This window comes from Onychomys torridus, chromosome 3, assembly GCF_903995425.1.
Source record: "Onychomys torridus chromosome 3, mOncTor1.1, whole genome shotgun sequence".
NCBI lineage: Eukaryota > Metazoa > Chordata > Mammalia > Rodentia > Cricetidae > Onychomys > Onychomys torridus.
Window position 1 is genome coordinate 102,857,848 of NC_050445.1, and position 21,322 is coordinate 102,879,169.

The 21,322-nt window shown below is 37.8% G+C and overlaps 1 protein-coding gene and 1 pseudogene across 3 annotated transcripts in view; one reads left to right on the forward strand and one right to left on the reverse strand.

Moving 5' to 3' along the window:
- Positions 1–21,322, forward strand: part of Setd5 (SET domain containing 5) — an 84,860-nt gene that overhangs the window by 10,657 nt on the left and 52,881 nt on the right. The gene's annotated exons all lie outside the window — the stretch shown is intronic.
- On the reverse strand, positions 14,767–16,016 carry LOC118580092 (annotated as a pseudogene).

The window sequence follows — 21,322 nt, forward strand, 5'->3', positions numbered from 1 at the left end:
TAAAGATTGCATTAATTTTAAAACTTTATTAGGGAAAGTCTAAACACAACAAAACAGAAAAATGGACTTCCTTTGATTTTATCAAATTGTTAGTTTAAAATAGCCTATTTAGGGCTGGGCATGGTGGCACATACCTAATCCTAGCACTTGAGAGACAGAGACAGGTTTACAAAGTGAGTTCCAGGGCTACACAGTGAGACCCTACCCCAAAACAACAACAATAATAATAGCCTGTTTGGGGATCAAGGGTATATAGCTCAGTAGTAGAACATGTGCCTAATATATACCAGGATTCTCCCAGCACACCCTACTCAAATCCACTTGATTAAGATAAGGACCATAATGGAACTGGACTCAGCAATTAAAAGTACTTGCTGCTTTTGCAGAGGACCTGGGTTGGGTTTCCAGCTTCCAGATTGTAGCTCACGAACCTTTGTAACTCCAGTTCCAGGGGATCTGACACCCTCTTCTGGCCTCCATGGTCACCTGGCACACAAGTGATTCAGATACATAAATGCTGGCAGAACACTCATACATAATAACTTAAAGATAAGGGCCATACTTGCACTTGATGGGGTTGAGTCTATAGATTTTTCCCTCCCTCTCTTTTGTATCATGTATGTTTTTAAAAATACTGTTTTGTAGAGTTTCTAATTTCTGAATTTTAAAGGCTAGGTACATTTTGCTGTGAAATGTCCTTCTACCTACATTTCATATGAATAAGTTATTAGGTAGATTGCATAATGATATTGTGGGGCTGGAGAGATGACTCAGCAGTTAAGAGCACTGACTGCTCTTGCAGAAGACTGGGTTCAATTCTCAGCACTCACATGGTGGCTCACATCTGTCTAACTCTAGTTCCAGGGCTTCTGACACCCTCACACAGATATACATGCAGGCAAAACACCAATTATATAATGGTATTCTGTTCTTTGTTGAGTTTCATAGTATTTGCCTGTTAGGATATTAAGCAACTGTTTTGTTTTGTTTTGTTTTGTTTTGTTTGCGGCCTAGATCAACCATCCTCAAATATTAGGAGTTAAAAGCTGAAGTTTCCAAAAAATTGTTGGAGTGGGTCCTGGAAAGATGGCTTAGCGATTCAGAGCACATGCTGCTTTTCCAGAGGACCGAAGTTCACTTCTAGGCATTCATATCAGGTGGCTCATAGATGCTTTCTTCTGGCCTCCTTGGGTATATATACATATACATATACATATAAATAAAAGATGAATCTTTAAAATTTTTAATTACCAATAAGATTTTTTTTTTAATGAATTTGTTGGTTGGTTGGTTTTCAGGTTTGTTGTTTTGGTTTTTATGTTTTTTTGAGACAGAGTTTCTCTGTGTAATCCTGGCTGTTCTGGAACTCTCTCGCTAGACCAAGCTGTCCTCAAACTCAGAGATCCACCTGCCTCCCAAGTGCTAGATTCAAAGGTGAGCACCACTACTCCCCAGCTTGACATGAGATTTTTTTTAATGAACAAAAACTTTATTTTTTTAATGACATTGTTTTACATTTTTGCACATCTCTTTAGTATCTATCTTAATAAAAGACAGCTGCTTTTTTAAAACTGCTTCTGCCTTTAATTTGTGATAAGCTGAAAACTGAACTTTCATGCCTCATATGGAGATAGTTAGAAAAGGGAAGAATAGTGTGATTCTTGAGGGAGTCTAGCAGATTTCAGGAGCTCTATCAACTGTGCTTGGAATCATGGGCCTAGATCCCTTCTTCTTTCTTTATGCTTTTGAGATGGTGATACTCTATCACTTCATATATTGTTTAGGCTGAAATATTCCCTCTCATGTATTATTGGGTGAAGTTACAGTTGAATACCAAAGGCAAAATAAGTAGTTGTTTTTCCTCACCCCTATTTATTGGTTTTCAAAATAATGGATTGGTAACTTAGCAACCACAGGAGGTGATCAGTGAAGTATTACTATTTTGTGCTCATGGTTTTGAATATGTTTAATGTGTTAGTTTCTTGCTGTTACTATTTTTGACATTCGGATTGTATGTACTGCCTTTGGCTGTTGGCTAAGTAAATCCTTTAAATTCATTCTTAGTTTCCTCAGTGTTTCATTACTTTCTAGTTCTATTATGACCAAATGTTTTAGGATCATTTTTACCATTTCTGACTCCAAAACAGTTTCTAGTGGGTGTGTGGGTGTGGGTGTGTGTAGGGGAGTAATCTTTTGCTTTGCTTTTGTGACAGGGTCTTGGGATATATAGTATATACTCACCTGAACTCAGTTGTCTTGTCTTCCTTCAGATATCTCACTAGGACTTAGTTTGTTTTAATGAGAATTGATCCTTGGAGGAATGTTCATTGTTCTGAATTGATGCTGCTGTTTCTAGGTCTTTTAAATAAACAAGGCTTTAAAAATACTTTTATTTTTGCCAGGCAGTACTGGCATATGCCTTTAATCCCAGCGCTCAGGAGGCAGAGCCAGGCAGATCTCTGCGAGATCCAGGACAGACACCAAAGCTACCCAGAGAAACCTTGTCTTGAAAAAACAAAAAGAAAACAAAAACAAAAAAGCTTTTATTTTTAAAACACCTAATAACTGATATTTCAAATTCAGTGTCACATACTTAATGTAAACTGATTTTCTTTTTTTCTGTGCCTAGCTCCCAATTTCCAGTGACACCAACATATTTCTTCACTTTTTGCCAAAGTATACTCAGACCAGTTTTAGGTTGGTAAAACAATATGGTTATTAAAAGGTGGGTGGTTTGTTTTCTTTTGTTTCCTCTTTTTCCTTAAAGCATATCCCTTCAGGCACAGTCAATTAAATTACAGTATTTTTAAATCTCTTAGAGTATTCTCTGTGTGGTTATGCCACCAGCTTGATACTCAATGAAGTTAATTTTTTATTTCTTTCAGGGATAACCTCCTGCTTTACAATTAAATAAATGAAAGTACTAGTTACTCTGTGAAGTTTACAAAGCTAATTATGGTTTTTAAAAAAATCCTGCTTCTATCCCCAATGTCTTCTTTCCTGTACTCTTTCTGTCTTATATTCAGACTTCACCTGTTCTTTATGAACATTACAGTGGTTTTTGCATTTACGTTTATTTATGGGTAGGCATGCACATCTGCATGCATGAAATCAGAAGTCAACTTGTGAGTCAGTTTTCTCTGTCGTATGCATTCTGTGGATCAAACTTGGGTATATAGGGTTGATGGTAAAACACCTTTTTCTGGTGAGCCATCTTGCTGACTCTCAAGATGGTATTTTCTCAGGATACTTCTGTTTTAATGAAAGAAGTACTTAGACTTAGTTTATTTAAATATTTCCCTTTGGATTTTTTCAATAATTAACAGTTTTATGCCATAAAAGTGGCATAGTTTCTTTGGGAACTATAATTTCTTGTATAACTTATTTGGGATAGAAATCTTCCTATTTCTACTAATAAAGGTCGTTTAATGCTAGATTATGTTTGTTTCTGGTAGCTTCAGGTATACTTGAGACACTGCTGCTGTTGTAATAGTTCCTCAGCAGGCATTTCTTGACTTGTTAACCATTAGGCTTGAAATTCAGGTGCTATTTAGAAGTACCTTTTTTTTTTTTTTTTTAACTTTATCACTTCAATTCCAAATAAATCCAAATGTTTTTTAATTGATTGATTGAGTGAGTGAGTGATTGATTTTTCGAGACAGGGTTTCTCTGTGTAGTTTTGGTGTCTGAACTGGATCTCGCTCTGTAGCCCAGGCTGGCCTCTAACTCACAGAGATCCACCTGACTCTGCCTCTCAAGTGCTGGGGTGCTGTGGATATCGCTCTGTGTAAATAAAGTTCTGATTGGCCAGTGGCCAGGCAGGAAGTATAGGCGGGACAAGAGAGTAGAGAATTTTGGGAAGTAGAAGGCTGAGAGAGACACTGCCAGCCGCCGCCAGGAGAAGCAACATGTAAAGACACTGGTAAGCCACACGCCATGTGGCAAAGTATAGATTAACAGAAATGGGTTAATTTAAGATAGAAAAGGTAGATAACAAGCAACCTGCCACGGCCATACAGTTTATAAGCAATATAAGTTTCTGTGTGCTTTCTTGGTTGGGTCTGAACGACTGTGGGACTGGCGGGTAAGAGAGATTTGTCCTGACTGTGGGCCAGGCAGGAAAACCAAGACTCCTGAAAAATGTTTACATCCTTCTCCCGGTTCTCAGGTAATATTATATCCTTCTGATGTCTTTGATGTGGTTGAAGACTTGATAGTTATAATTTCAGTTATGATAAAAGATAAGTTAGATATAAAACCTTAGACTCACAAATATAAGATAGATAGGATATCTTCTTTAATATTATAACTGTAATTCTTGCTTGATAATTATTTTGTTATATGTAATTGTACTATGTAAAAGTTAAAACCTTCCTTAAAAAAAAAGAAAAGGGGAAGTGCTGTGGATATCGCTCTGTGTAAATAAAGTTCTGATTGGCCAGTGGCCAGGCAGGAAGTATAGGCGGGACAAGAGAGTAGAGAATTCTGGGAAGTAGAAGGCTGGGGGAGACACCGCCAGCCGCTGCCATGGAAAGCGACATGTAAAGACACTGGTAAGCCACAAGCCATGTGGCAAAGTATAGACTAACAGAAATGGGTTAATTTAAGATAGGAAAGGTAGATAACAAGCAGCCTGCCATGGCCATACAGTTTGTAAGCAATATAAGTTTCTGTGTGCTTTCTTGGTTGGGTCTAAGCAACTATGGGACTGGCGGGTAAGAGAGATTTATCCTGACTGTGGGCCAGGTAGGAAAACTCTAACTACACTGGGGTTAAAAGTGTGGGCCACCACCGCCCCCAAATGTTTTAAAATTGATTAAATATTTAATTCTTGCTAACTGTGACATCTTAGAGTTACAGTTTCACGTTTCAGTACTATCAAGTTCTAATAAGTAGACTAACAGTATTAAATTATAATAGGCAGAACAGTGAGGAATAGTGATTAGCATATGAAGGTTCTGAAAGGGGAAAACAAGGATCCTCATTTAATCCCAGCACTTGGGAGGCCAGTTGTAGGATTCATTCTTTGCCATAATTGGGATTGTCTATCAGTGAAGCTTGAGTACGCGCGCGCACGTGCGCGCGCGCGCACACACACACACACACACACACACACTTTAAAAAAAACAAAAGGCCCTTGAAATAACCTCTCTCACTAAGTCCCCTGGGATGACCTTGAACTAACAGTGTAGCTCAGGCAAAGTGGGATCCTCCTGCCTCAACCTTATAAATATCTGGGATTACAGGTTTGCCACCAGGTCCAGGTATTCCTTAAACATAGAAAGTTAATGTTTGCTTTTTAAAAGTATTTTTTAGATAAAAATACATTTGTCAGGTTACTTAGTGAATTTAATAATTTTGAGGTTGAAATTTAAGAATACTAAAATTTGTATTATATGACAGTATTTTAGATAGAGGGAATTGTAGGACAGGACAAAATGGCAAACTAAAGTCCTTCAAGCAAAAAGGTCTTAAGCATCTTTATTCTTTAAAAAATACCCTCCAAAATATTGTTTATGAAATGATGGGTTATCTGGTATTTGCATTAGAATAAAGAGATAATAAAGGAAGCAAAATCGGCAGTGGATATTTGTTGGAACCGGATAATGACTAGATGGAGTCCTCTATACCATTTTAGTTTTTTACTTATTTGAAATTCTTCACCATAAAATGCTTTAAATTTAAAATAAAAAGGGTCATAGAGCTGGCCATGGTGGGACCTGGTCAAGTAGACTACAGTAGTAATTAATAGAACCTATAATCTGAATATTTGTTTATGTACAGTAAGACAGGAAGGTTATTCAGAGTTGGAGGCCAGCATGGGCTACAGAATAGGGTCCTGTCTCAAAGTAAAAACAAACAAAACCCTAAACAGAACCAGATGTTTTGATTTCTTATTGTTCACTGTATGTATTCTGAGCCAAATTCATCTCCTGACCATCATATTTCCAGTCAACAACAAAATGGAGTGGCTCAATAAAAGAATATAGTGGCCTATATAGATATATCATAACCTTTTTGGTTTTTTGTTTTTGAGACAAGATTTCTCTATGTAGTCCTGGCTGCCCTGCAACTTGCTCTGTAGAATAAGCTGAGATGTGTCATGATTTTTAAACTTTTAAAGATGTCTACACCTGGGCGGTGGTGGCACATGCCTGTAATCACAGCACTTGGGAGGCAGAGCCAGACAGATCTCTGAGTTCGAGGCCAGCCTGGGCTACAGAGTACCAGGAAAGGCTCCAAAGCTACACAGAGAAACCCTGTCTTGAAAAACCAACAACAACAAAAAAAATGTCTGCAAAGTTTTGAAAGCCTTCTTGACCAATAGATTGGGGAAGCAAATTTGTTTAATAGTATGTTTAATACACACTAGATCTTACTCTATGAGTTGGTTGAATTTATTTATCTATCTATTTATTTACTTATTTTGATTTTTTGAGACAGGGTTTATTGTAGCTTTGGAGTCTGTCCTGGAACTCGCTCTGTAGACCAGGCTGGCCCCAAACTGACAGATCCTCTACCTGGCTCTGCCTCCTGAGTGCTGGGATTAAAGGTGTGTGCCACCACTGCCCAGTTGAGTTGGTTGAATTTTTGATAAAGCATTTCCATGCCAAATGCTCAAGACTTATCCAAGAAAATTGACCTGATATTTAAATACGCCTGCATATTATTTAAACATTATCATCATTAGTGACATGGAACAAAATTCTGTCAGTTCCTTCACCTCCACTTGAAACAGTTCACTTAGAAGCAGGAATTCAGTTCTTTGTTGGTTTTCATCCAACTCCCTATTCTGTTCCTTCCTAGTGATGGAAAGCTTCATACTGAAATTTGGGTCCTGTAATGGGCTTAATTCTCAGAACCATGCACTGAAGTGAATTGCAGATAGATTTAATTAAAAAGACCACACGGCTAAATAATAAAAATCTGTTGCTTCTAAGATCTTTTCATTATACTAGATCATCCTGATTTCTGGAACCTTTGACTCTACTGATAAAATCTGCACTTCTCTGCATTTCTTGTTTGGGTACATTTTGATCTTCTTCAGGATTCTTTATCAGAATTGCATAGGGCTTCTGCATCATAGAATATGGATAGAGAGGAAGTGAATGGGAAGTTATTGTTATCCCTTATAGTGATTGCAAATTCTTATTTCCTTGGTAATGGGAAACAAAGGCCTCTTCTAAATATCTATACATTATCAGTCACTTTTGAGCCTCCTTTATTCCAGACTAGCTACAGTTCAGAAAAGGGTTTTTATAGAGCCAAAGTTTAGAGTTTCTGGACACTTTAAATCATTCTTTGTCTCTACATTTTTCTGAGGAAAAGTTTTATAGTCTTTATCTGATTCTTTTTGATATCAAGGATCACTCCTTAAAATAGTAAGAACTACAAGTACTCAGAATTCAGTTCCTAAGAGAGCAACGTATACCAAACTGAACAAGTTTTTGGCCTGAAAGGGGACAGGCAATAAAACTACTGTGAAGCTTGCCTATGAAGCAGTTTGCGTCTGAGCAAAGAAACAATCTGTGAATTCAGATCTTATTTTTGAGAACTCAAATAACTTTGCTACTAGACATTGGAGCCTGCTTGGTTTTATTTGTATTATGACTCTGTTTGCTCTTGATAAACTTCTAAAAGAATATTTTTTGGAAAGAATTAGTAACAGGTCTGGAAGTCATAAAAGACTTTCTAAATTTAAGTTTCAGGAGAATAAGGAATGGTGGTAGCCCCTAAACATTTATCTTTGCCTTTTCTGTTTTGTAAGTATTTAGAATGCAGCAGGTTGGTAGCCAAAGGAAGGACCACTATTGTCTCCTTTGAGCAGTTCACTAAAGCAGGATCAGCAGGAATTTGTGAGTGTATGTACTCAAGTAGCTATAAATGTATTATGTTTGAAAGCTGGTAGAAAAATAAGCTAGTTAACATTCAGGAGTTAAAGTTGTTTGAATATTGTACTAAAGCAAATGGAAAGACAGTGTGTTTGTTTCCTCTAAGAGTTGGAATTTATAATGTGAAAAGCAATCTTGAAAATTAGAAATCCTAAATTTATAGAAGAATCATGTTAATCTTGTCACTCTTAGTGGCGAGTGGTAATTAACCAGGGTATAAATTTCTAGTGGTCCCTAAGAACAGAAAATAAAGGGTCCTATGCAAAAGTATTGCTAGTTTTCCATAGTTTAGTTTTGGAGTGTTTTTCTAGTCAGTAGAAATAATTTTTTGTGCTTTTGTTTTGTGTTTTGAGATAGAGTCTCTCTGTGTGTCCCTGGCTGTCCTGAAACTATATGTAGACTAGGGCTGCCTTTAACTCACAAGACATCTGCCTGTCTCTGCCCTCAAAGGCATATACCACCATACTTGCCAATTTTTACACAATCAAGGGTGTGTCTCCCCCCAGAAAACTGGAGTATGCTTTTTAGTTATTAATGTTGGTTTATAAGAGATCTGTTGAAATCAAGAACATGTATTTTGTTATTGTGTGAATGTGTGCATGTGCTCTGGGTGTGAAGGTCAGAAGACAACTTACTGGGCTTGGTTCTCTTCTACCATGTGGGTTCAAGAGATTGAACTCAGATCATCATACTTTTCAGCAAGTGTCTTTTTTTTTAAGATTTATTTTATGCATATAGTGTTCTGTCTGCATGTATGTCTGCAGGCCAGAAGAGGGCACAAGATCTCATTACAGATGGTTGTGAGCCACCATGTGGTTGCTGGGAACTGAACTCAGGACCTCTGGATGAGCAGCCAGTACTCTTAACCACTGAGCCATCTCTCTAGGCCCAGCAAGTGTCTTTAATCATTGGCCCTGGGATATGGAATTTTTTAATGGATTTTTAGCCTGTGTTGTGGTACTGCTGCTGCATTGGGAGGTGATGATAGCAGGACAACCAAGAGTTCAAGATTATCTTTAGCCACATATCATGTTCAAATTCAGCAAAATAAAATCTGAGTTTTTAAATTGATTGCAAAGTAGTGGCAAAGCATTCAATTGAAAATATTTTGTTTGGGTTGGGGATTTAGCTCAGTGGTAGAGCGCTTGCCTAGCAAGCACAAGGCCCTGGGTTCGATCCTCAGCTCAAAAAAAAGAAAGAAAGAAAATATTTTAAGAAAAATGCATAAATGGGTGTTTTAATTAAAAGGAAAATGGCTGATGTATGGAAATTTTAAGATATTTTGTGTCTTGATCCATTCTGTAAACTCCCTGCTGTGTTTTAGGCATGGCCAGAAAAACAACAAATGAATCAGGAGACAATAAAATAACTACACAAATGTTAACGTGGTTTGTGGTTGTGGTTGTGTTTTGTATAGGAATTCAGAGTAACAAAAGTACTATTTTACCAGTGCCCTGAAGCTACTTTTTTCAAGTATTGAGACAAACATTACTGAAACTGGATCAAAGGTAAGTATCCACATCAAAGCTTCAGTGTCATTTTTCATATTGAGGTCTTCTGCAAAAAATATTTGTAGCCTGTAATCTAAATATTTTTGATGCTTTGGATGATAGGAACTGTCAAAGGTCCTGGGTTTCAGCAAAACTCTAGCTAGCTAAACCCACCCATCTCACATTATCTTCTAGAGAAATAAATAGCTTTCCATCCCAAAGACTGCATTTTTGTTAATAATTTTCTGTGTGAGTAATACAAGCTAATTTTTGCTAAGGCAGAGCTTACCCCAGTGTTTATCCATATTTCTTTTAGGTAGCTATTACCTTCCATTACTGTTAACTTTTCAAATGACAGAGTATCTAAGATTAGTTTCATTGTCATCAGTACAGTTAAGGTTTATTTGGGTAGTGGGTAATAAGTAATATAGTTTTCATTGATGGTGCTTTCACCTTTTTGCTGGTAACTGGACTTCAAAGTTACATGGGCTTTACATTTAAAACAAGAATTGTCCAGATTACTGCATGTTTTTATTCTGTGACACTCAGCCATTGTTACTGTGTTATTTTTCTGCTGGGGTGGTGTTGTCTTAGGGTTTTTATTGCAGTGAAAAGACACCATGACCATTGCAACTCTTAAAAGAAAAACATTTAATTGAGTTGGCTTGCTTAGGGTTTCAGAGGTTCAGTGCATTATCATCATGGTGGGGAGCATGGTAGCGAGCATGGTGGCATGGTGATGCTGCAGGAGAAGCTGAGTCTTGCATCTTGCAGGCAACATGAAGTCATTTGACTGTCACACTGAGAGAAGCTTGAGCAAGAATCCTAAAATCCCGCCCCCACAGTGGCATGCTTCCTCCAAGAAGGCCACACCTCCAAATAGTACTACTCCCTTTGGGGGCCATTTTCTTTAAAACTACCACAGGAGTAAATGAGTTTCTTTGCCTGTAGTCTGTCACCACTCAAAACTCCCCAAGTACTCAGAGACCACTCATTAAAAAGAACAGCTGGTCACCATGATGTGATGTAATTAGTTATTTTTCCAGAAACAGTTTATAGAACACCACATGAATTTTTATCTCCTTCCTTAATTTGGGGAGCAGTTCTTATGTTTACCCATTTTTGTGTGATAACAAACAATATATAGAAATGCTGTTCATTCTTCTACATTAGAAATTCTCATTCCCAGTAATGTAAAAAAATTTATCAAGAAACTCATACAAGATTGATGTTTACAGTGATTTAAGAGAATTCATCCATTGAAACAGGGTTTTTTTGTTTGTTTGTTTTTTGTTTGTTTGTTTTTTTGTTGTTGTTTTGTTTTTTAAGACAGGGCTTCTCTGTAGCTTTGGAGCCTGTCCTGGACTAGCTCTGTAGACCAGGCTGGCCTCGAACTCACAGAGATCCACCTGCCTCTGCCTCCCCGAGTGCTGGGATTACAGGCATACACCACCACTGCCCGGCCCATTGAAACAGTTTTAACAATCACTTGTGTAATTCACACCTGTGCTGTGGGATGTTCTGTATGTCAGATGTGTTACTCTGATTGATTAATAAATAAAACACTGATTGGCCAGTAGCCAGGCAGAAAGTATAGGTGGGGACAAGCAAAAAAAAAAAAAAAAAAATCTGGAAAGTGGAAGGCTGAGGCGGAGAGACCTGCCAGCTGCCGCCATGAGAAGATGTTAAGATACCAGTAAGCCACGAGGCATGTGGCAACTTACAGACTAATAGAAATGGGTTGATTTAAGATATAAGAATAGTTAGCAGCTGGGCGGTGGTGGTGCACGTCTTTAATCCCAGCACTCGGGAGGCAGAGCCAGGTGGATCTCTGAGTTCCAGGCCAGCCTGGACTACAGAGTGAGTTCCAGGAAAGGCGCAAAGCTACACAGAGAAACCCTGTCTCGAAAAACCAAAAAAAAGTAGAAAGGAAGAAGAAGAAGGAAAAAAAAAGAATAGTTAGCAAGAAGCCTACCACGGCCATATAGTTTACAAGTAATATAAGTGTTTACTTGGTTGGGTCTGAGCAGCTGCCGTGCTGGCGGGTGAGAGAAATTTGTCCTGACTGTGGGCCAGGCAGGACCAGAAAAACTACAGTTACACACCTGAACATTACTCTGCAGTCTAGTAGTTATTGGCTTACATAAGCTTATTCCTCTGACTGAACCTTGCAGAAGAGTGATGAGCTTGATTTCCTCCACAACTTTATTGTTAGGATAAGTAGGATCTTCTCATATTATCACTAGTTATATTATGTACTCAGGTGTGATGTGCACAACTGTTATTTTTGGAACTTGCCATAAGATAATCCTGAGATTAAACATTTAACTGTCTTACCATGTTAGTCAACCCCAATGTCTGTAGGAATGTAAAATGATTTTAATTTCTGGAGGATGGTTGATTAAGACTATGAAACATGTTCATACCATCTTAGTAGTTACACTTAGAACAGTTTGTCCTAAGGACTTGTGTGCATATGTGTGAAGAAAGTTCTCAGAACATGAATGAGCCGGGCGGTGGTGGCGCACACCTGTAATCCCAGCACTCGGGAGGCAGAGCCATGCAGATCTCAGTTTGAGGCCAGCCTGGTCTACAGACCGAGATTCAGGGCAGGCACCAAAACTACACAGAGAAACCCTGTCAAAAAAAAAAAAAAAAAAAGAGCATGAATGAATGTTCAGTGCAGCACTGCAGAATACCAAAAATGAGCAACAGTGTGAGCATTTACCTTTAGAGGATTCATTTGAATTATAATGAATCAATAGAAGTATGTTTTGGTATCATTGAAGAATACATATTTCCACAAAGATATGTCTTGTTAAATATAAAAACCAGTTTACAGAAGCAGTTGGGCTATTACTTTTCTATTTTAAGAGATTCTGGTTTGTTTTTGTGTGTCTGTTTATTTATTTACTTATTTATTATGTATACAACATTCTGTCTGCATGTATACTTGCAGGCCAGAAGAGGGCGCCAGATCTCATTACAGATGGTTGTGAGCCACCATGTGGTTGCTGGGATTGAACTCAGGACCTCTGGAAGAGCAAGCAGTCAATGCTCTTAACCATCTCTCCAGCCCGAGATTCTGGTTTTTTTATGTTCTTCTAATGTTAGATTTCTTTGAGATCTGATATTACTGTGTGGCCCTAGCCAGCCTGAAACTTGCTTTGTAGAGTAACCTTAAACTCAAAGCAATTCACCTGCCTTTGCTGCCTCATGTTCTAGGATTGCAGCCATGTGCCACCATGTGTTTGTATATTTTTGTAAGCATCTTTGTAACAATTATAAGGATCTTTACTGATAGAGCCAGCCAACTTCAGTAAGGAATTCCCTTGTAAACATCAGAGTTTTAGGTTTCTTTAGTGTTACATTCTTAGATATTTTGTCAGGAATCATAGAACATGCATGGCCAAGCTCATTTCTTCTATATTCTAGGAAAGCTTCCTGCCATGTTTACCTCTATTCTTAGGAAAAATGATTGTTTTCTCTAAGCATCAACTACTTACACAAGAAACTCTCCCTGGTAAATCATGTAGTGGATTGACTTTTGACTAAGTTATAGAAAGAAACATACTCACAAGGCTTGGGGTTGGGTTTGGTTTTTTTTGTATGTGGTTGTGACAATGCAGTACTTGTCACATATGTATGCCTAGAATTAAGAAACATCTTCAGGGACCAGATAGGTCATTCCACACCACAGATCCAATGTTTGGGAGGTAGAGGCAAGATTTCTGAGTTTGAGGAGTTCTGGGACAGCCAGAGCTACATAATAAGACCCTGTCTCAAGAAAGAAAAAAGGAGAGGAAGGAAGGAACATCTTCAGGGCTGAAGATGTGGCTCAACTGGTAAGAGTGCTTGTCAACCATGAACAGAACCCTGGGTTTGGTTCCGCGCACCACACAAAACTCTGGGTGCCTTGGCACATGCCTATAATCTTAGCATGCAGGAGGTAGAGGCAGATGAATTGGAGTTTGAGATCAGCCTACAGAGTACCTAAGACCATCTTAGGAAGTCACATCTTCAAATAGCTTTTATATTCATAGTATAGTTATTCTGTTGTTGTTGTTGTTGTTGTTGTTGTTGTTGTTGAATCAATGATGAATAAAGAGAAAAGTGGAAAATATGTGTAATATAAAACCCAAGGTAAATCTACATAAGTGCACCCCAAAGATCTGGGAGTTTTATTCTGGCCTTGTTTAATGTAGTGCTAGTTAGTAAACACACTTTTTATTTAGATATTGCTATCCAAAGTAGTTAGTGATTAGTTACTTTAATAAATAAAAGCTATACATTAAAATCTTAATTTTCTTTTGAACTCTATTGCTACATGTGTGACTTTCTTGTGAGTAAAATTTCCCCCATTCATTGTTAATCATCCAACCCAGGGCTAGGCAAGCACTCTGCCACTGTAGCTAATACTCAGCTAGTCCCATAAATTAATCTTTTTGTAATTCTGTTTTTGTCTATAAAATAATCTGGAAGATGTCTTAGTGGTTAAAAGTACTTGCCTTACAAACATAAGGGCTGAGTTTCAGTGGGTTCCTTAGAACCCATGCAAACTAGACACAGCTGAGGCCTGTTATCTCAGCCATAGAGAGGCAGAAGAGAGGAAATTCCCTAGGAGTATGCAGGCCAGCTAGCATTGTAAACACAGCAATGAACAGGAGACCCTGCCTTAAACAAGGACTTCAACTTAAGATAACAGTCATCCTCTGACCAGCAAACTCATAATTACACACATGAATATGTTCTCACACCAAAAAAATCATAAAAATGTTTAAGTCCTAAAATTGTATTTTTGTGAAGAAGAATTTGTCTAAATCAGTACAATTATGAGGTTAGTAATGCCTTGTGGTTTGTGTAAATAACTCCATCTAAAAAAGGTAAACTTGTCTACATTTCAGGGTTTGAAAATCAAAATGGTCTGCATTTGTTAAAAGGAGGCAAGTGTATCTGAGTGTGAGATTCTGCCTACTGAAGGACATTGCTAGTATGAAAAAGTTGTTAAGTATCATCTGATGCTAAGATAACAGTAGGACAGAACCTCAGAAGTCTTGATATTTTATTTATTTATTTGTTTGTTTGTTTGGTTGGTTGGTTTGGTTTTTGAGATGGGGTCTCACTATGCAGCCTTTGGCTGACTTGGAACTCTGCTATGTAGACCAGGCTGGTCTTGAACTCCTAGAGCTCTTTTCTTGCTTTTACCTCCTGACTGCCTAAAGGCGTGCACCACCCTGCCAGGTTCAGAAGTCTTGAGTATTGAATTCAAGCTAAATTCCTTGAGAACAAGATCTCTATTTGATTATTAGAAAAAAGCCTTTTTCTTTTCTTACTTTATTTCTTCATTTCTCTGAGAAAATTTTATTGACCTTTTAAATATTTATTTATTTGCCAGGCAGCTCAATCCCATCATACTTCTTCTGGAACCAGCACATGGTTTCATCTTTGCTGATTCTGTTTGGCCCCAATACAGTCTGTCCTATTATTCTTTTCTGTGATGCTGAAACCTGGCCTACCTAGCACCACATAGACATTCAGGCCATAGATCCAGTGCTCAGGTCATATTTGATGCCCAGGTCAATGTGTTCTTGAATACCAATATTGTTCCAATATCTGAGAAGTTATTTTTCCATAACTCATACTCGTTCACCTTCAGACTTTTTTTTTTTTTTCAGGATTTCTTCTGACTTAGCTCAGTGAAGTGAAGTGAACAGCAATCTTTTCATTTTTCCTTATGCCAGAGGACCTAACAGTATATCTAGCTTTGGAAAGCACAGGTTTCTTCTGGTCTGTGTGCTGCTCCAACACCATGGCTGCCAGGGTCAGTCTGTCTCCACTCTCTCCCACACTGATACTGAGATTTAGGGATGTGAGGTTCCTGAGTGATTCTCACCTTGATCTTGAGCCGTGATAGAAAGCAAGAAAAGGATATTCTTGACTGTATTAGGACAAAAAGTTCTTAGAGCCTTACTAATTTAAGATCATGTGATTTAGCTCTGTTGTCATGGTGTATGGTCTTACCCTACTTCTTTCCCCCAACTCTTCTACTGCTACATACAGCTCAGCCTCTCTCATAGCCATTATAAGTAGGATTTTCTTTTTATTTGGTTTTAAATTGCTTCGTAGTAAGCAAAGCTTTGTAGACATTGCCTTATACCAGCTCCAGAATCCCCTGGAGAGAATATAATTTAGTTAAAGAGATGAAAGGGTAAACTGGTGTTATAGGAGAAGAATTAGGAGAAAAGGAATTTTTATGTTGGCTTGAATTACCAAATCATGTATCTCAGTCTCTTACTGTTTATGCCATCCTGTCTGTTTTTCTTTCTCCCCCCCCCCCAACTCTTACATCTTTTGCCTATATTCACTATCTTCAGAGTTAAGCCCAACTTAATACAATCTAAATTAGGTGAACTTCTCACCAGATCTCTGAATATTCTTAAAAATTTACATAATGTTTATCTCTTCTCTCCCTTTTGCTGTTTAGTTTGTTAGATTTTGTTTTGAGACAGGGTTGACCTGAACTCACAGAGATCTCCTTCCAAGGACTAAGATTAATGACTTGACCACATGCAACCTGTACTTTTGGGGGTTTTTTGTTTGGGTTTTATTGTGGGGTTATTTACTTCTTGGTCATGTTTTCCACATTTCTTCTCACTTTTTTTTTTTTTTTTTTTTTTTTTTGCATAGCAGAATTGAAATACATACAGTTTGGGAAAAGTGAAAGCAGCTTTTAGCCACATTCAGGTTATTAATGATAGTCCTCTTTCTTCACAGATTCTTGCCAAACTACAGAACTGTAAACATCCTGCTGCAAATTCTTCTTCATGTGCATCTTAAGAGTCAGCAGGACAATATTCTTTCTGTTGGATTGACTTGAGACTTTATATAAATTGCCAAGCCAGTTGGGAGTATGCCAGGATTCAGAGAAATTTGAAGCAGGAAAAAAAGAAAATGAGTATTTTATTTTAAGACCTTGTAGAATTCATCCTGTGTAATACAATATTTGGAGTCATCAAACTAAATTGTGGACTACATCACAATTTTCTAGTTCCTTGTGTAGCTCTTTTTCATTTCATCCTTTTCTCCCAAGGTAAAAAGTAATGTTATGGTATTGCTATCTATTTTTCCCCCCTTCAGAATACTTGGGATTTGGCTAGAAATGAATAAACATATAATTCAGATGGTATATGAGTTTTGCAGAAGAAAGCTGATTGTATAGGTGAAACCTTCATTTTGAACTGTTCTGTGATTTAAAAAAAAAAAAAGTAAAGGGTTAAAAACAAAAATAGGATAAAGTCATCATTTAAAAATCTGAATATAAACCAGGTGGTGGTGACACACACCTTTAATCCCAGCACTCAAGAGACAGAGAGGAATGTGAATCTCTGGTCTACAGAGCTAGTTCTGTGGTAGCCAAGGCTACACAAAGAAACCCTGTCTCAAATCCCACCCCCCCAAAATCCTAATATAAAATTTTCCCATTCCTTTTTTTTAATTTTATGGTCATAAGAAAAACTGATTTAAGAAAAAATTCAACTTAACATGTATAGTAATTTAGATAACCAGATTGAAAGATTAAATTGTAAAATTACCAGCTATTTTTCTTTCAACCCTTGTTGCACCTTTTCTGAAGGTAACTTTTTTTTTTTTTTTTTTTTTTTTTTTAAGATAGGGTCTCATATATCCCAGGTTGACCCAAAATTTGCTATTTGCAGCCCAGAATAATCTTGAACTTATGGTAATTATGCTTGTAGCTCCCAAGTGCTGGGATTGAAGCCTGTAATCACACCAAGTTTGTGCCAGGCTAGGGAGAGAACCCAGGGCTTTGTGGTACCAGACAAGTACACTACCAAATTCCATAACCAGTCCCTTTTTGTAAAATTTTTCTCTTATTAACTGAGTTAAATTTATTCATTAGCCTGCTGAAGATTTTTCAGAGCTGTGCTGTATATGTTAATTTTAATTATGTAATCATGTAAATATGGGGATGAGCATAATGATTTCAGGTTATGTCTTAGATACCTGAGTTCTAAGTTTAAGTTTATGAGTCCCAGTTTAAGGATTGTTTTACAAGGAAATTTGGTTTGTGGCTTCTAGGTAGCTGGAGTTCACTAATCTAAGGTCTTTAACAAGGTAAGAAACAATACTATATATGAAAAACCTTGTACTGAAACTGAAAAAGAAATTGGGCCTAAGATGACAGTTTTAGGGAAGATTTTTGAAATTGAGTGTATATTTAAGTTGGAGTCTTAAGTTAATAGATATAGTCATTGACTCTAGTAAATTTTGAAGTCATACTATAATGCTGCCCCTTAGAAAAGTAACTGTTGTGAATAACATTGTAAAAACTACATGTTTAACTGTCTTTTATGTTGGCCTAAGCAAGAGTAGGTTTTTCTCCTTTTTCTCTACTAGATGACATTATTATTATTTTATGTACTGAGTTCCATATAATTTCAGATACACAAAATATACCTCTCGGGCTCTAGATTAAGTAAAATATTTCTTTTTTGCTGGGCATTGGTGGCGCACGCCTTTAACCCCAGCACTCAGGAGGCAGAGCCAGGCAAATCTCTGTGAGTTCGAGGCCATCCTAGTATACAGAGTAAGATCAGGACAGGCACCAAAACTACACAGAGAAACCCTGTCTCAAAAAACAAACAAAAAAAAAAAAAATTATTTTTACTTTTGTATCTCATAATTGGGTGCTGTATTTTATAGCAGTTTTCATACTTCATAAGGTTATTATGTTCCAGGTTTTTCTTAGGAGACTAAGGAAGATAACAATAATAAATATACTATTGTTATTGTTAGTAAGTTGAAAGAATTCTGTTCATCAAAATAAAAATGTTCTTGGTGTTTCATTTTAAATTTAATTATGAGTACTAGATACTGTAAACCCAAACGAATTAAAAGAAAGTGGGGTAAGACAAAGGAACATTCTAAGAAAAGGGCTAGGGGTGTGGGGGGCAGGATATTCCCTTTATTTTATCAGGGACTGAGATTGAAGAAATCTGATGTTCCGGTGGCTCATGGAGAGCTGATCAGAGATTGCTTCTTGGCTGAGCTGCTGTCTGCAAAGGCTGTAACAATCGTTTGTCTGGCAGCAGATCTTGTTCATCAGGATTGCATCATCTCTGGGAGAGTGGCCAAGGTCCACAGCCTCAGTACAAAGACTGTCTGAAGCCTGCTCTTTCTGAAGCGGCACTCCTCTTCCTGTCGGCCCTCTTCCCAGGGTGGCGAAAGCAGACTTGGTCTGCCTTGCTTTCATTGCATTGGCTGTTTACTGGACTCTTGTCTCCCAGCTGCTTCCGCCTCACCTGTCTGATGCATTTCTTCTGAAATCTCTTAAAACTCTAGAAACTACATATAAATGGGGACTCTCAAAAGAGTACTCAGTATTGGAAGACAAGCTGGGTTTGATTGTAGATGCTGTATTCTGTGGGTCTGCTGGGTTGTTAATTGATGGGAGAGTGAAACTGCATTTTTACTCTGCCCCTGCCCTTTCTCTTACTTGCTGCTGTTGAAGACTTGGCCTACTTTATTTCTTCCTTTGTCATCACCTTCAGACCTTGCATTTTTTAATTCTGAGTATGCTTTTGAAAATATTTTTCTGAAGAATAGTTTCCCAGTTTTTAAAAAATAGGAAATCCACAATAAATAAACAAACAAACAAACAAATAAATAAATAAATGTAAAGTGCATGCCCTATAATGGTGACTCATGAACAGCTCTCTTTCCATGTTTATGACCAATTAATATTTCAAGTATGGAGAGCTCATTCTGGCCAATACTATATTTGACTTTGTGGAGAAAACACTGAAATTTAAGAAATACCGATCACCTCCTCCCTTCTTCCTCTTTACCCCAAATCTTACAGGTTTCTTGTTTTCCTTTCCTTCTGGGAATGTAGAAAATTGGTGGAGTTCACCACAGGTAGAACTGATTACACACACACACACACACACACACACACACACACACACACCTACCCCTACCCATCCCCCACCCCATTCCCATTGTCAGGAATAGAATGAGGGAGAAGAAATGAGTCATAATTTAATTTGTTTTTGCTAGGCCCTTGCCCAGAGTCAATCTGGTATTTGATGAAAAGAGATCTATGTTAGGTATTGTGGCGTATGCTTACAATAGCACTTGGGAGGTTGGGCCAACAGGGTACGGGCCAATTTGGGCTACGGAGTTTCAAAAAAAGGAAGTTATTGAGTTTGGGTATGGTCAGTGAAGAACTCCCAAGGAAAGAGAGGGGGGAAAAAACCTTTGAGGATCCCTTGGGAAACAGGGTTTTAATTTGAAGGGAAGAGAATACAGTATCTGATCACCTTGGAAATCAAGGCCATTTCCTTTCTGCCCTTAGTTTATTTTGCACACGATGGGGCGTGCAAATTAAAGGGTTAGGCTTGGTGCTAGATGGAAAGTAGAGAGATTAACAAAGCAGTACAGCAAACAGAAATAAGATTATCATTAATCTGTAGGAGGATTCCACTTTGTACTTTGTGAGCTCATCAAAAAAATTTTTTCACATCCTGTTTGTGTCTCAGCTTTTTCAAGGTCTTCAAAGCTACTGGCAGATAATTGGGAGGACCTCAAAGGTGACTGCCCCAAATCCTTCTCATTTATTGTATTTTGAATTTTAGTAAATACTGAACTTGGTTACCATGTAAATGGTAAATGTAAATGTTTTCTTGATCCCTCTTGATATATCAGACATAGTATCTGGCCATTAGAACTACAGCAGTGGGTAAAAATACATTTTTGTGGCCGGACGGTGGTGGCGCACACCTGTAATCCCAGCACTCGGGAGGCAGAGGCAGGTGGATCTCTGAGTTCGAGGCCAACCTGGTCAACAAAGCGAGTTCCAAGACAGCCTCCAAAGCTACAGAGATACCCTGTCTCGAAAAACCAAAAAAATATAATATATTGGTTTTTTGAGACAGGGTTTCTCAGTGTAGCTTTGTGCCTTTCCTGGAACTCGCTTTGGAGACCAGGCTGGCCTCAAACTCACAGAGATCTGCCTGGCTCTGCCTCCCGAGTGCTAGGATTAAAGGCGTGCGCCACCACTGCCCGGCTATATTTTTTTTTTGTAAAAATTCCTGCCCATGGTGTTTTGGTGATAAGAACTTGAGTAATGTAGTAAATGATAACTTGAAATTATTTCTGTCTAGAGAGTTCTTATACTTTTTCCAGGGCACATCTCCAAACTGTGAGATTAAATGAATAGTTACTGTGACTGTAAGCTTGATTAACCAGAGTAAATATCTAATTTCTTACATAAGATAAGTGTTATAATAAAAGATTGTATATAGGTGATCTTAAGTTCTTTGATTAACATTTAAATAGCTATATGTCACACCATTTTTCAGGGAAGGGGCTATAAAGAGAATTTTTATATTACCAGAATTTGAATTAAGAAACCTCATCATGGGGTCTGGGGAAATGGCCCAGTACTTAAGACCTTTGGCTGTTCTTCCAGAAGTCCTCTAAGTTGAATTCCCAGCACCCATAACTATGGGATTTGATGTCCTCTTGGTGTGCAAGTGTACATGCAGATGAAACAGCTTTAGACATAAATAAATAAATTTTAAAAAAGAAACCTCATTATTATGGAAACACGGTTTAGAACAATATGGTTAAGCTGGCCTATTACAATTGCTTTCATCAGAATAGTAGCAGTAGTTCAGTTACATAAAGCTAGACAAGAGGAAAAAGAACTTATGAAGAGAAGTATTCCTTAAAGTGGTGTAAGATCTTACCACTGCATTTGAAGCAAGGTCTCACTCCATAGTCCAGGCTGGCCTCTCTTGATCCTTCTGCCTATTGAATGCTGGGATTGTAGGTGTTTGCCACCACACCCAGCAATTGTGTTAGGGTTTCATTAGGTAATATAGAAATAATTTACTTTTTCTTTTTCCTTTTTGGTTT